Raw genomic sequence first — 10,258 nt, 5'->3', positions numbered from 1 at the left:
AAAGATTTACACCCTCGGAAACCCTGTACAGGGTCGCTATGGGTCGGACCCGACTCGATGGCACTTAACAACAACAACAACAAATATATATATATATATATATATCCTCCATATGTCTGTTCAACTGCTTCCCCTAGTTGGGCTAGTCCAGGGCTGGCCAAGGCCATCTCTGCCAACAACCTGAATCCAGTTGCCAGGGTTAACATGAATAGTTTCACCTCTGTAGTACTCACTTCTGTGTAGCTCAGACTGCTGGAGGAGTGGGAGCTTCAATGGGGGTGTATATGGATTGGAGTCATCCACACCTCTGGCCACCATAGGAGTGTGGGGAATAGGAAAAGAACCACATCTTATCTCCACACTGCACTGATTTATTTCTGCATAATGTCATATTGCTGTCTTATCTCTGAAGCCACTCACAGAAACTCAAGATGGCCACCCTGCAACTGGTCAACCAGCACTGGTCACTAGTCTGTCTCCTTTTTTTTTTGCCACATCTGTTCACCTTTCTCTCATAGGAAGCATTCAATCCAGTTCTCTAGCCCTCCATCTGAAGCTCAGGGTTCCAGGATTATCATCTGCATTTGTTTCATTGTGACTTTCATATCTTTGTTGTGGAGGATCTGTATAGGCTTACTGCATAGTCCATCTTGTAGCCTTCCTTGTTTGATTTCTTGAGTGATGCTTCTATAATTGTTGATTGTGGATACAAGCAAAATGAAGTCTTTGACAGCCACAATCTTTTCTCTATTGATCATTATGTTCATTATTGGTCCAGCTTTTGAGGATATACATTTTCTTTACATTGAGGTGCAATTCATATTGAAGACTTTCGTCTTTGATTTTTATCAGTAAGTATTTCAAGCCCTCTTTATTTTCCGTAAGTAATGTTCTATCATTGGCAGATTGCAGTGACTATCCTACCATGCCACAGTTCTGGTGTATCACGGAAGGAGAGTCACTGGACTACTAACCACAGGATCTGCAGCTGAAACCCACCAGTCATTCCTTTAAACTCCTATTCAGGCTCACTGTGGATTGAAATCAGTTCAATATTGTTATTAACAACACTTTACAGTAACAGTGAGGCTTCTTCCAATCCTGATGCCACAGTCTTATTCATATAATCAGCTTCATGAATTGTTTACTCAAATACAGGTTGAGTAAGTATGGTGAAAGGATCTAACCCTGCTGCACACCTTTCCTGATTTAATACCTTCTAGTATTGTTTTGTTCTGTTTAAATGATTGCCTCTTGGTCTATGTACAGGTTCCTCAAGAACAATGAAGTGTTCTGGAATACCCATTCTTCACAATGTTTTGCATCGTTTGTTATTATTCATATAGTCAATGCCTTTGCATAATCAATAAAGAACAAATAAACTTCTTTCTGACATTCTCTGCTTTTAACCAAGATCCATCTGACATCAGCAATAATATCCCTGAATAATGATATTCAAACTTTGTTGTTCTTGTAGTTATATTCCACTGAGTTATTTCAAGCTCATAGGGACTCTGTATAGGATTTCTAAGGAGCATCTGGTGAGTTTGAACTGCCCACCTTCTGTTTAATAGTCCCGATTTATCCTACAGTACCACACCAGAAGCCCATGTTAAAGTTGGTAGAATTCTTCAGTTTCATCACGATTAGCTTTAGTGGTTGGTATGTAAATTTGAATAATAGAGATATTAACTAGTCTTCCTTATAAGTATATGGATATTATTCTAACATAGACACAGCATTGTGCTTCAAGATGGATCTTGAAAATCTCTTTTTGATGAATGAAATGTATAGTAAACCATGTTTATCTGATTCAAAATGGCTAATGCCAGTCCATTTCAGCTCACTAATTCCCAGATACAAATCTTTAACTGTTCCATTTCATTTTTGACAACTTCTAATTTTCCTCAATTCATTCTTTATAAATTACAAGTTCTGATTATTAATGGATGTTTGCAACTGTTTCCTTCCATTTTGTGTTATACTCTGTTGGCAAATGAAGATCCTGAAAGCTTTTATCCATTCACATCATTAAGATTAACTCTACTTTAGAGAGGCAGTTCCTGAGAGACTCATATTTGGGCATTATTTCAGACAATGTTCCACTGCTACTCAGAACATTTTCAGTGACTATCCCTTCAGAGGTGGTCTGCTTCTTCATCTTCTAGCCTGGAAGCTGCACTAAAACCTTTTCATCATGGATAATTCTGCTGTATTTAAAATACCTAGTGGCATAACTTCCTGTATCACAGCAACACAAAAGCCATCACAATGTGACAAATTGATACACGAATATAGTAGAAAACCTAGCACCCACAATTTAGTGTCTGGATGCAACCTGCTCTGCAAGGAAATCTCTTGCTAAAAACCACTCAGCTTTAGTTTCTCTGTGGGCTGGAAAACCCCCTCTATCCATGTGATGTGTCATGGTTCTGCTGCTGTTGCTCCTCTGCCTTTGTTTGTATGTCATAGCTTTCGGTACCTGGGTAGAGGAAATTCAATGTGCAGGAATCTGTCTGTGCAAAGGACAAGCTCCACTCCTGGCTTTTTTCTTTGATGGCAGTGAATGCCCCACCCTCATCCCCTATTCCTATTTCTTAGATGGCTAATGTAATACCCAGCCTGATAGGTATATCCAATCCCACTTAGCCCCTTTTAACAACCACTTACAACTGAATCATATAATCCATCAGCATCTTCTCCCACCTTCTCTTACCAATTAAGTAAAATAATTTGGTGGGTGCTTACAGAATATAGTTAAAGGAGACATTAAATAATCACTACACTGCATAGTAGAACTGCGTTCCAGAGCTTGTATAATGGCTAATTTTGGGGAAGTAGATCACCAAGTTTTCCTCCCAAGATGTCTCTGGGTAAACTCAAATAAACAGACTTTAAGTTAGAGGCAGTCATTAATCATTTGTAACATCCATGAAAAAGGTATTAATAGAAGTTTCAAAATTTCTTTTCTAAAATCCTTGAGGAGAAAAGCATTTTAAATTCAGATTTATTTTAATTTTAGAACTGTAATATGTACATAGAGTCTTGTTTTGATGCTCTTGGTTAATGCACTAGACTTTAAAGTCAGTTTGAACCATAAGGTCGAAGGTTCAAGGCCACCAGCCACTCCTCAGAAACGCTATACAGGGTTGTTATGGGTAGGAACTGACTTGACAGCACATTAGTACAACAACAATGTCTGTACTTATACCTGTAAGAATGAACACGTCCTGTGGAATAAGTGATTCAATACACAGTCCAGCACATTAATATTTCCACAGCAAAATGCAAAACTTAGAAACTATATTCATTTTACTTCAGTCCCAAATTAATAAAATCATTTTGTTTTATAGATATTTAGATTTCAGGATTTCAAATAAAGTGTTAGGAATTTTTATTTCTCATGTCAGTATATGGTTAAAATATTCTCAACTCTTTCCTAAAATATATTTTGTAAAAATAGGCTGTTGTTTACAGCTCTGCCAACCCTTTGGAGTAGTTTTATCATGTCCTATAGGGTTCTATTGTGTCCTCTAAGAGTCCTTGTGTGCTGCTATGGGTTAATACGTTGGACTGCAAAGTCGGTTTGAATCGTAAGGGTAGTGATTCTAGCTCACCAGCTGCTCCTTGGAAACCCTATACAGGGCTGCTATGGATCGGAACTGACCAATGGCACTTAACAACAGCAATAAATAGGATCCTTTTAAGTCAAAATTGACTGGTCCACCCACAACAACTGCAACATATACCCTATTAGAAGAATCTTCTAGACAACAAGTATTTCATCTCTGATGTCGCTGTTGTGTTTTCAGATTAATCAATGATTTATGCCTCTCATGTTTATTTTTCTTTGTGTTAGGTCTCTTTTTCCCACCGTCTTTTTCTTTGAGTGGCTAAATACTGTTATGATTCTAAAGTTAGTGCTGTTTCCTTTGGCCAGACTTGTCCGGATGATAATGACGCATATACTGACAGTTAAAGTGTTAATGGCACCCACATCAAGGCTGCAAACCTGACTTTTGGTCTCTTCTCCCCAAACGACAGTTTCTGCTCCTTGGTCAAGTATACTGCTTCAACTCCCAGTATCTTTGGCAGAAGCATCTTGCTCTTCTTTATCAGAAATGCCATTCCTTCTGCCTAACACCTATCCACCCCCTTCCCAGATATTATGGTCATATCACTAATTTAAGGTATTAAGTTCTGTTTCAAGTAGCAGTAACTCTGTGGTTGGAAATATTCTGTATTATACTGTGGGTGGATGTGTTAGTCACTACACACGCAGTATATATGGAACAAATACATAATGCGTGACAAAATGTGATGTCTCAATAGACTCTTAGTAGTATTTCTGAAGATCTCAGCAATGAATCATCTCAAAATCCAGAAATTTCTACTAAAGTTTCTATTAAATTGTAGTCTGCAGACTCATTTACTGTTATGAATGACTTCTTCCTGTGAATTTGTATGTAATGTATTTTTACTAATGCTCCTGAGTGTTTGTTAGCTACTAGGTATGTTAAATGTATGTTTATATATTTAAGCATTCTTACAACATATTTTGGACAATTTACATTTTACAGATGATGAAAACGACTCTTTAAATATGACTATGAAACCTACTCATGTTTACAAATCTGACAACAAAATACAATAGGGTAACTGAAACTTTGACATCTCAGATGTCAGGTTGAGGTGGAAGAGAAAATAATGATCACTTGTTCAAATTTGAATAGAGATTAGCTATTTTCTTTCTTTCTTTCTTTCTTTCTTTTTTTAATGCTTCTTACTGCTCTTAGAAGGAGCTCTAGTAACACAGTTGTTACGAGTTGCACTGCTAGCTTCAAGGTCAGCAGTTTGAAACTACCAGCAGTTCCTTTGGAGAAAGATGAGACTTTGGGCTCCTGTAAAGATTTGTAGCCTCAGGAACCCTATAAAGGGTCGCTATGAGTCAAACAAACTCCACAACACATAACTACCCATTACCGTCACCACCATCACTGCTTTTAGAGAATCCTGTTACTTCTCTTATATCTTTTCCTTTATGCTAGATCATAGAGCTTTGCAATGTACATATAATTACCGAAGAAAGAGGTTCAATACCATTTCACTAATGCTTATTAAAAACTTTGTGGGCTTTGGACTTCAAGAAGTGACCTAGTTGGCAATGTTGGTTGGTTATTTTAAATGAGATCCCAAACAGTACTCAATAACACATCACAGAGAAACTGCTTCCAACCATTAGAGGTTGACAAGTTTCAGCTACAGCCAAGTTCTTTGCAACTATTTCATGAGGTTCTAACAATTTGCTCATATTCTTTCATGTATAGGTTTCCGAGTAGTGGCTTGTGATTTGAAGTGCTGGCCTTGCAGTCCAGTGCTTATCCTACACGCCAGAGCAGGATCCCCAAACAATGATGATATCTTGGCAAATATTGGTAATGGCATGAACTGCTCCTTGGAAACCCTTTGCAGGGTTACTATGAGTCAGAACTGAGTCCATGGCACTTAATAAAAACAACATCTACAAGGGTGATTGAAAAAATTATCCACATTCTGGTTATATTAAAACACACAAGGTCCACATCTAGGACAGAAAACAACATTAAGCATGCACATGAAATGATTCTGTAGAATAGACAGGTGACAGTGGACTATGAAGCATATCATTTGCAAATCAGCCATGGCTCTGCCTATGAGATAATCCATGACAGACTTGGGTTTCAAACAGTTTGTGCAAGATGGGTACTGAAACCACTCACAGAAGAGCATAAACAGAAGTGTTTGGACATCTGCAATCAAAAGTTTGACCAATACTCGAAAGAAGGGAAAAGTTTCTTAAAAATAAATGGTTACTGGTGACGAGATATGGATTCATCACTAGGAGCCGAAGAGTAAATGGCAGCATATGAAATGGAAACATCCTCAATCACTGACGAAGAAAATGTTCAAAAGTCAACCATCACCTGGAAAATTGATGCTTACAGTTTTGGGGGATTCTGAAGAGCAAGTATTGGAACACTATCAGGAAAACAGTTCAACAATCAACAGTGCTCATTACAGTGAGATGCTCACTGAAGAGCTGAAGCCCAAATTTAGGATTAAATGCAGAGAACTACTATCCAAGGGCATTATGATCTTGCATGACAACACACTTCCACACGTCTCTGCCCACACAGTCCACAAAAACTTTATTTTGAGGTGTTAAAGTGTCTTCCCTATAGTCCTGTTCTTGCGCCATCAGATTTCTGAGGACGAAAGATTCACCTCTGATGAAGAACTAAAGACAATGGTGCCTTCATGACTCACAGTTCAGGCTAAAACATTTACAAAAACTTGTCCACAGATGGACACAGTATATTGAAAAGCAAAAGAGATTATGTCAAAAAATGATGTACTTGACTTTTCTAAAAGTTGATTCAAATAAATTCTATAACCAGAGTGTTGATAATTTTTGACTCACCCTCCTATATGATAAAACTGCTTATGACTACTGTCTTTCATATACATAAACATGTCAATGTATGAAAATAAAACACAAATTTCTTTTGGTGGGAAATAGTTCTCAGTACTTTTTAAATTGGGGTAGATTTCTATGATCAATAGCCAAGAGTAAATTTGTTATTTTTGGTTAAAAGATTAAACTTCAAAATGATACAATATTTATACAGATAGCTTGGTATTCAAATCCCAAAATAGAGATATAGAGATTTTTGGCTCACATATTGGAGATAATAAACTTATAGCTATGTGTTGTGTAAACCGACAATCAACATGTCTCACATGACAAGTAGTTCATCACTTGAAATTAGAATTTCAAGGTGGTCATGTATACTCCTTGGAGAAATACAAAGCGAGACCCTTTCAGTACAATACTTGCCAATTCTTAGTAAAGTTCAGTAGGTAGAACTGAATGATCAATAAAAACCTGAACACTCAAATTGAAGGCAAGGTTAATTTTTTTTATTATTAAATGCGGCTCAGTAGATTCTGACTTAGTTAGAGCAACCCTGTGTAGGGTTTCTGAGGAATGGCTGATGAGCTAGTAACTAATTAAAACAATTCTGTTTTATTTGCAAATAAAAGACGTTAAAGCTGCAGCTAGTTAAAACCACCTTTTTTTCCATTGCAAGCTGCTGCTGGTTAAAACAACTTTTTTTTTTTTTCCCCTCTACAAGTAAAAGGCCTTGCTTGCAGAAGCAGCTGACCAAAATAACTCTTTTTGCACAAGTAAAAGACTATTAGTGTTAACTCTTATTTACACCTCCCTGTAGGTTAGCCAGCAGTTAACCTCCTTTCTGAGAGCTAGTGCGGAAGTGAAAGAAGACAACAGTTTATCACCTGTGAAAACCCATAATAATTGCCACTGAAGAAACAAAATGTGTCTGAAACAACATGTCTGGAGTGGTCAGCTCAACCTGAGACAAAGCAACAATAAAGTTCCTGAAATTTCTTGGGCCCCTTGACTAAGATCATTATAGATCCCCCTTGTCCCTTCCCCTCAGGGAAGCAGAGTCTTTAGAAGACATGAGGTCCCTCTGCCTCCTGGATACTGTTGTTAAGGGTCATAGACTCAGTTCTGACTCACAGTGACCTTATACAGGGTTTCCCAGGAGCCACTGGTATATCTGAACCATCAGCTTTTTGGTTAGCAGTCATGTGTTTATCCTACAGTGTTATACCAGAACTCATGGATACTAGTAAACATTAAATTATGTTTACTTTGCCACAGTCCTGTCTCACAGTAATTGATTTCTCTGTGGGACAGGCAGCACAAGCCAGCCTTTGGCAGTGACAAAATTTAACTGTATCTTTAATTCTAGAACAAAAATATTCACAGGTGAAGTAAATTTGCAATGACTTCCAACTGCTAGATATACTTGTCTGACCTTATTTTTCATAACTCAAATTTTCTGATTATTAACATATTTACATATCAGTAAAATAGTGGCAATAATTTCTGAGCTAGGCTTTGTTATATAGTGACCCTGTATAGGGTTTTTAATATATACATAGTCCTGGTGTGGCACTGAAGGATAAGCGCTGAACTACTAACCACAAGGTTGGTGATTCATACCCAATAGCCACTCCTTAGAAACACTATTCAGGGTTGCTATGTATTGGAACCCATTAGAAGGCACTTAACAACAATTAAATGTACTATGTACATATGAAACACTGGGATTGGCATATTTAAAATTTATCATGTTTATGAATCTATCCCACTAAATCAATTCATTATTATGAAAACTCATGCTCAAAGGAACAGAAACAGTCATTTAATCTATACATTTTCTATACCACAGTAACAAATTCAGAGTAAGAAAATAATTGGTGGTAGTTATTTTCTAAAATATACAGTATTGATTATGTAGTGATAGTTCTACAAACTTATATGCCATAAAATTGCATAAAACCACTGCTCTTCATGTATAAATATGTATGTATATCTATGCAAATCAGTGCTTATAAAATAGGTGAAATCTGAATAAGTTTGAACCACCAACTGTTCAGTTCAAACTGACCTTGAGGCCCAGTGCTTATTCTACATACAATACAGGACCTCATATGTGTATTTCTAAATCTTACTTGTCCTGAAAATTTATGCTCAAATTTAATTTTATTATAAATCCTTTTTTCCTGGCTCCCTGAAGCTGTCTTTCCTTCCTCTGCGGTATTATTCTGGTCCAAAAGAGTGAATTGGGTATACATCTGAGTTCTACATGCTTTCCAATGAAGCAAAATTTTGATCCACATCTAGGTTCTCTGTGATTCTCAGCGTTCCAGTCTATTTGTTAGACATTAAAACTTAGGCAGTATTTTCTTAAACTAGATATTCCAGAGTTTGCTGTAGAAGGCAACAAAAATGAAACTGAACTCTTTGAATTAAGTTGTTAGATATGAAATAGACTTTGTAATAAGTTACATGTTATGAATATACAAATTATTCTCTTCTTTCATGACTGCATTTAGAACTGGTGCTTATGACTATACAACCTAGTGATAATACTCCAGTGTTTTTACCCACAAACATCATTGATTTGAGATGTGGTGAGATGAATTCCCTGATTATTTATCAAATATTGTAGTATAACTTTTTCTCCCAAGTTCCTGAAACCTTCATGTTCTGACCTTTCCTCACAGCTGAGTGAACTTTAGTGGCACATTCAATACATGTCACTTAATTCTAAAAGCGAATGATTTGTTATCTGTAAGTGAATATGCAAAAAAAGAGAAAGGTAAGTCATGCAATCTGATAGCATACCAATTACTTTATTCAAAATACAAGATGTTATAGACAAAGGTAAAAAAAAAAAAATTTGTGTCATAGGGCCTGTAGGGTTGGGATTCATTTCATGTTTGACTATGTTTCCAACCAGGCTTTTATCAGATTTTTATTTACTCAAGCACTCCTGCAGTGAATCACTTATCACCTGGTAGAAGGTGCTCTATTTTCTTTCATAATCTGTGAATTGCCTGATCATTCTGATTTTATTTGTTTGCAGACTGGGAGGGCCAATATCCTAAGATCTGAACAGTGGAATTCACAGTTCACAGAATTGCACTGATAGTAAAGACTGAGAATATGAGATTCAAGACAAAAAAAGAAACTCCACACAGATAATTTAGAGGATCAAAAGATGAAAGTGTTAGATACTTAAATAAGTTTTAAACACTTACTTTCTTTCTATTTACAAGCTGCAAAACAAAACAAAAAAAACACACATACAATCTTCTACTTATTTTCCTAGGCAGTTAAGGGAAAGGGATTAACTGTGAAAGCAAAGCTATTAAAATGGCAAGCAACAGCTTACTTAAATGTTTTCATCAGGAAAAATTAGCGCTACACTGTCTATAACATAACCTGTTACCTTTTATTGAATCGTGCTCATTTCTCTACCTCAAAAAAGTTGATGAAATGTGTCAATATGTATTATATCTCATGATAATAATTATTCTAAATTAACTAAATTATAGACCACTTGTGTTGCTGTAGATAAAAAATTTGTCTTGAAAATATAAAGCATCAAGAAAATTGATTTATAAATAACCTGATATTTGAGGTATTTTATAAAACTTAACATGTCTCAGTTTCTGCAAATTCTCAGAGCACAGACTTAAATAAAATGTAATTAGCATAAAATGATATGCATCACTATTATTTTAGGTTTTTTATGCATGGGTTCACCATGAGGCAGGGAATGATTTAACAACTACTAACAATATGCTCTGGTAGCGTAGTGGTTACGAATCGGGCTGC

The 10,258-nt window shown here is 36.3% G+C and overlaps 1 protein-coding gene across 1 annotated transcript in view; it reads left to right on the top strand.

Annotated features, from left to right (window-relative positions):
* The window catches only part of LOC102822806 (natural killer cells antigen CD94-like), a 49,844-nt gene that overhangs the window by 320 nt on the left and 39,266 nt on the right, over window positions 1–10,258 (top strand). The gene's annotated exons all lie outside the window — the stretch shown is intronic.

This window comes from Chrysochloris asiatica, unplaced genomic scaffold (genome assembly GCF_000296735.1).
Source record: "Chrysochloris asiatica unplaced genomic scaffold, ChrAsi1.0 scaffold00328, whole genome shotgun sequence".
NCBI classification, from domain to species: Eukaryota; Metazoa; Chordata; class Mammalia; order Afrosoricida; family Chrysochloridae; genus Chrysochloris; species Chrysochloris asiatica.
The sequence above is the reverse complement of the archived record's forward strand: the minus strand, read 5'-3'. Positions and strand labels throughout refer to the sequence as shown.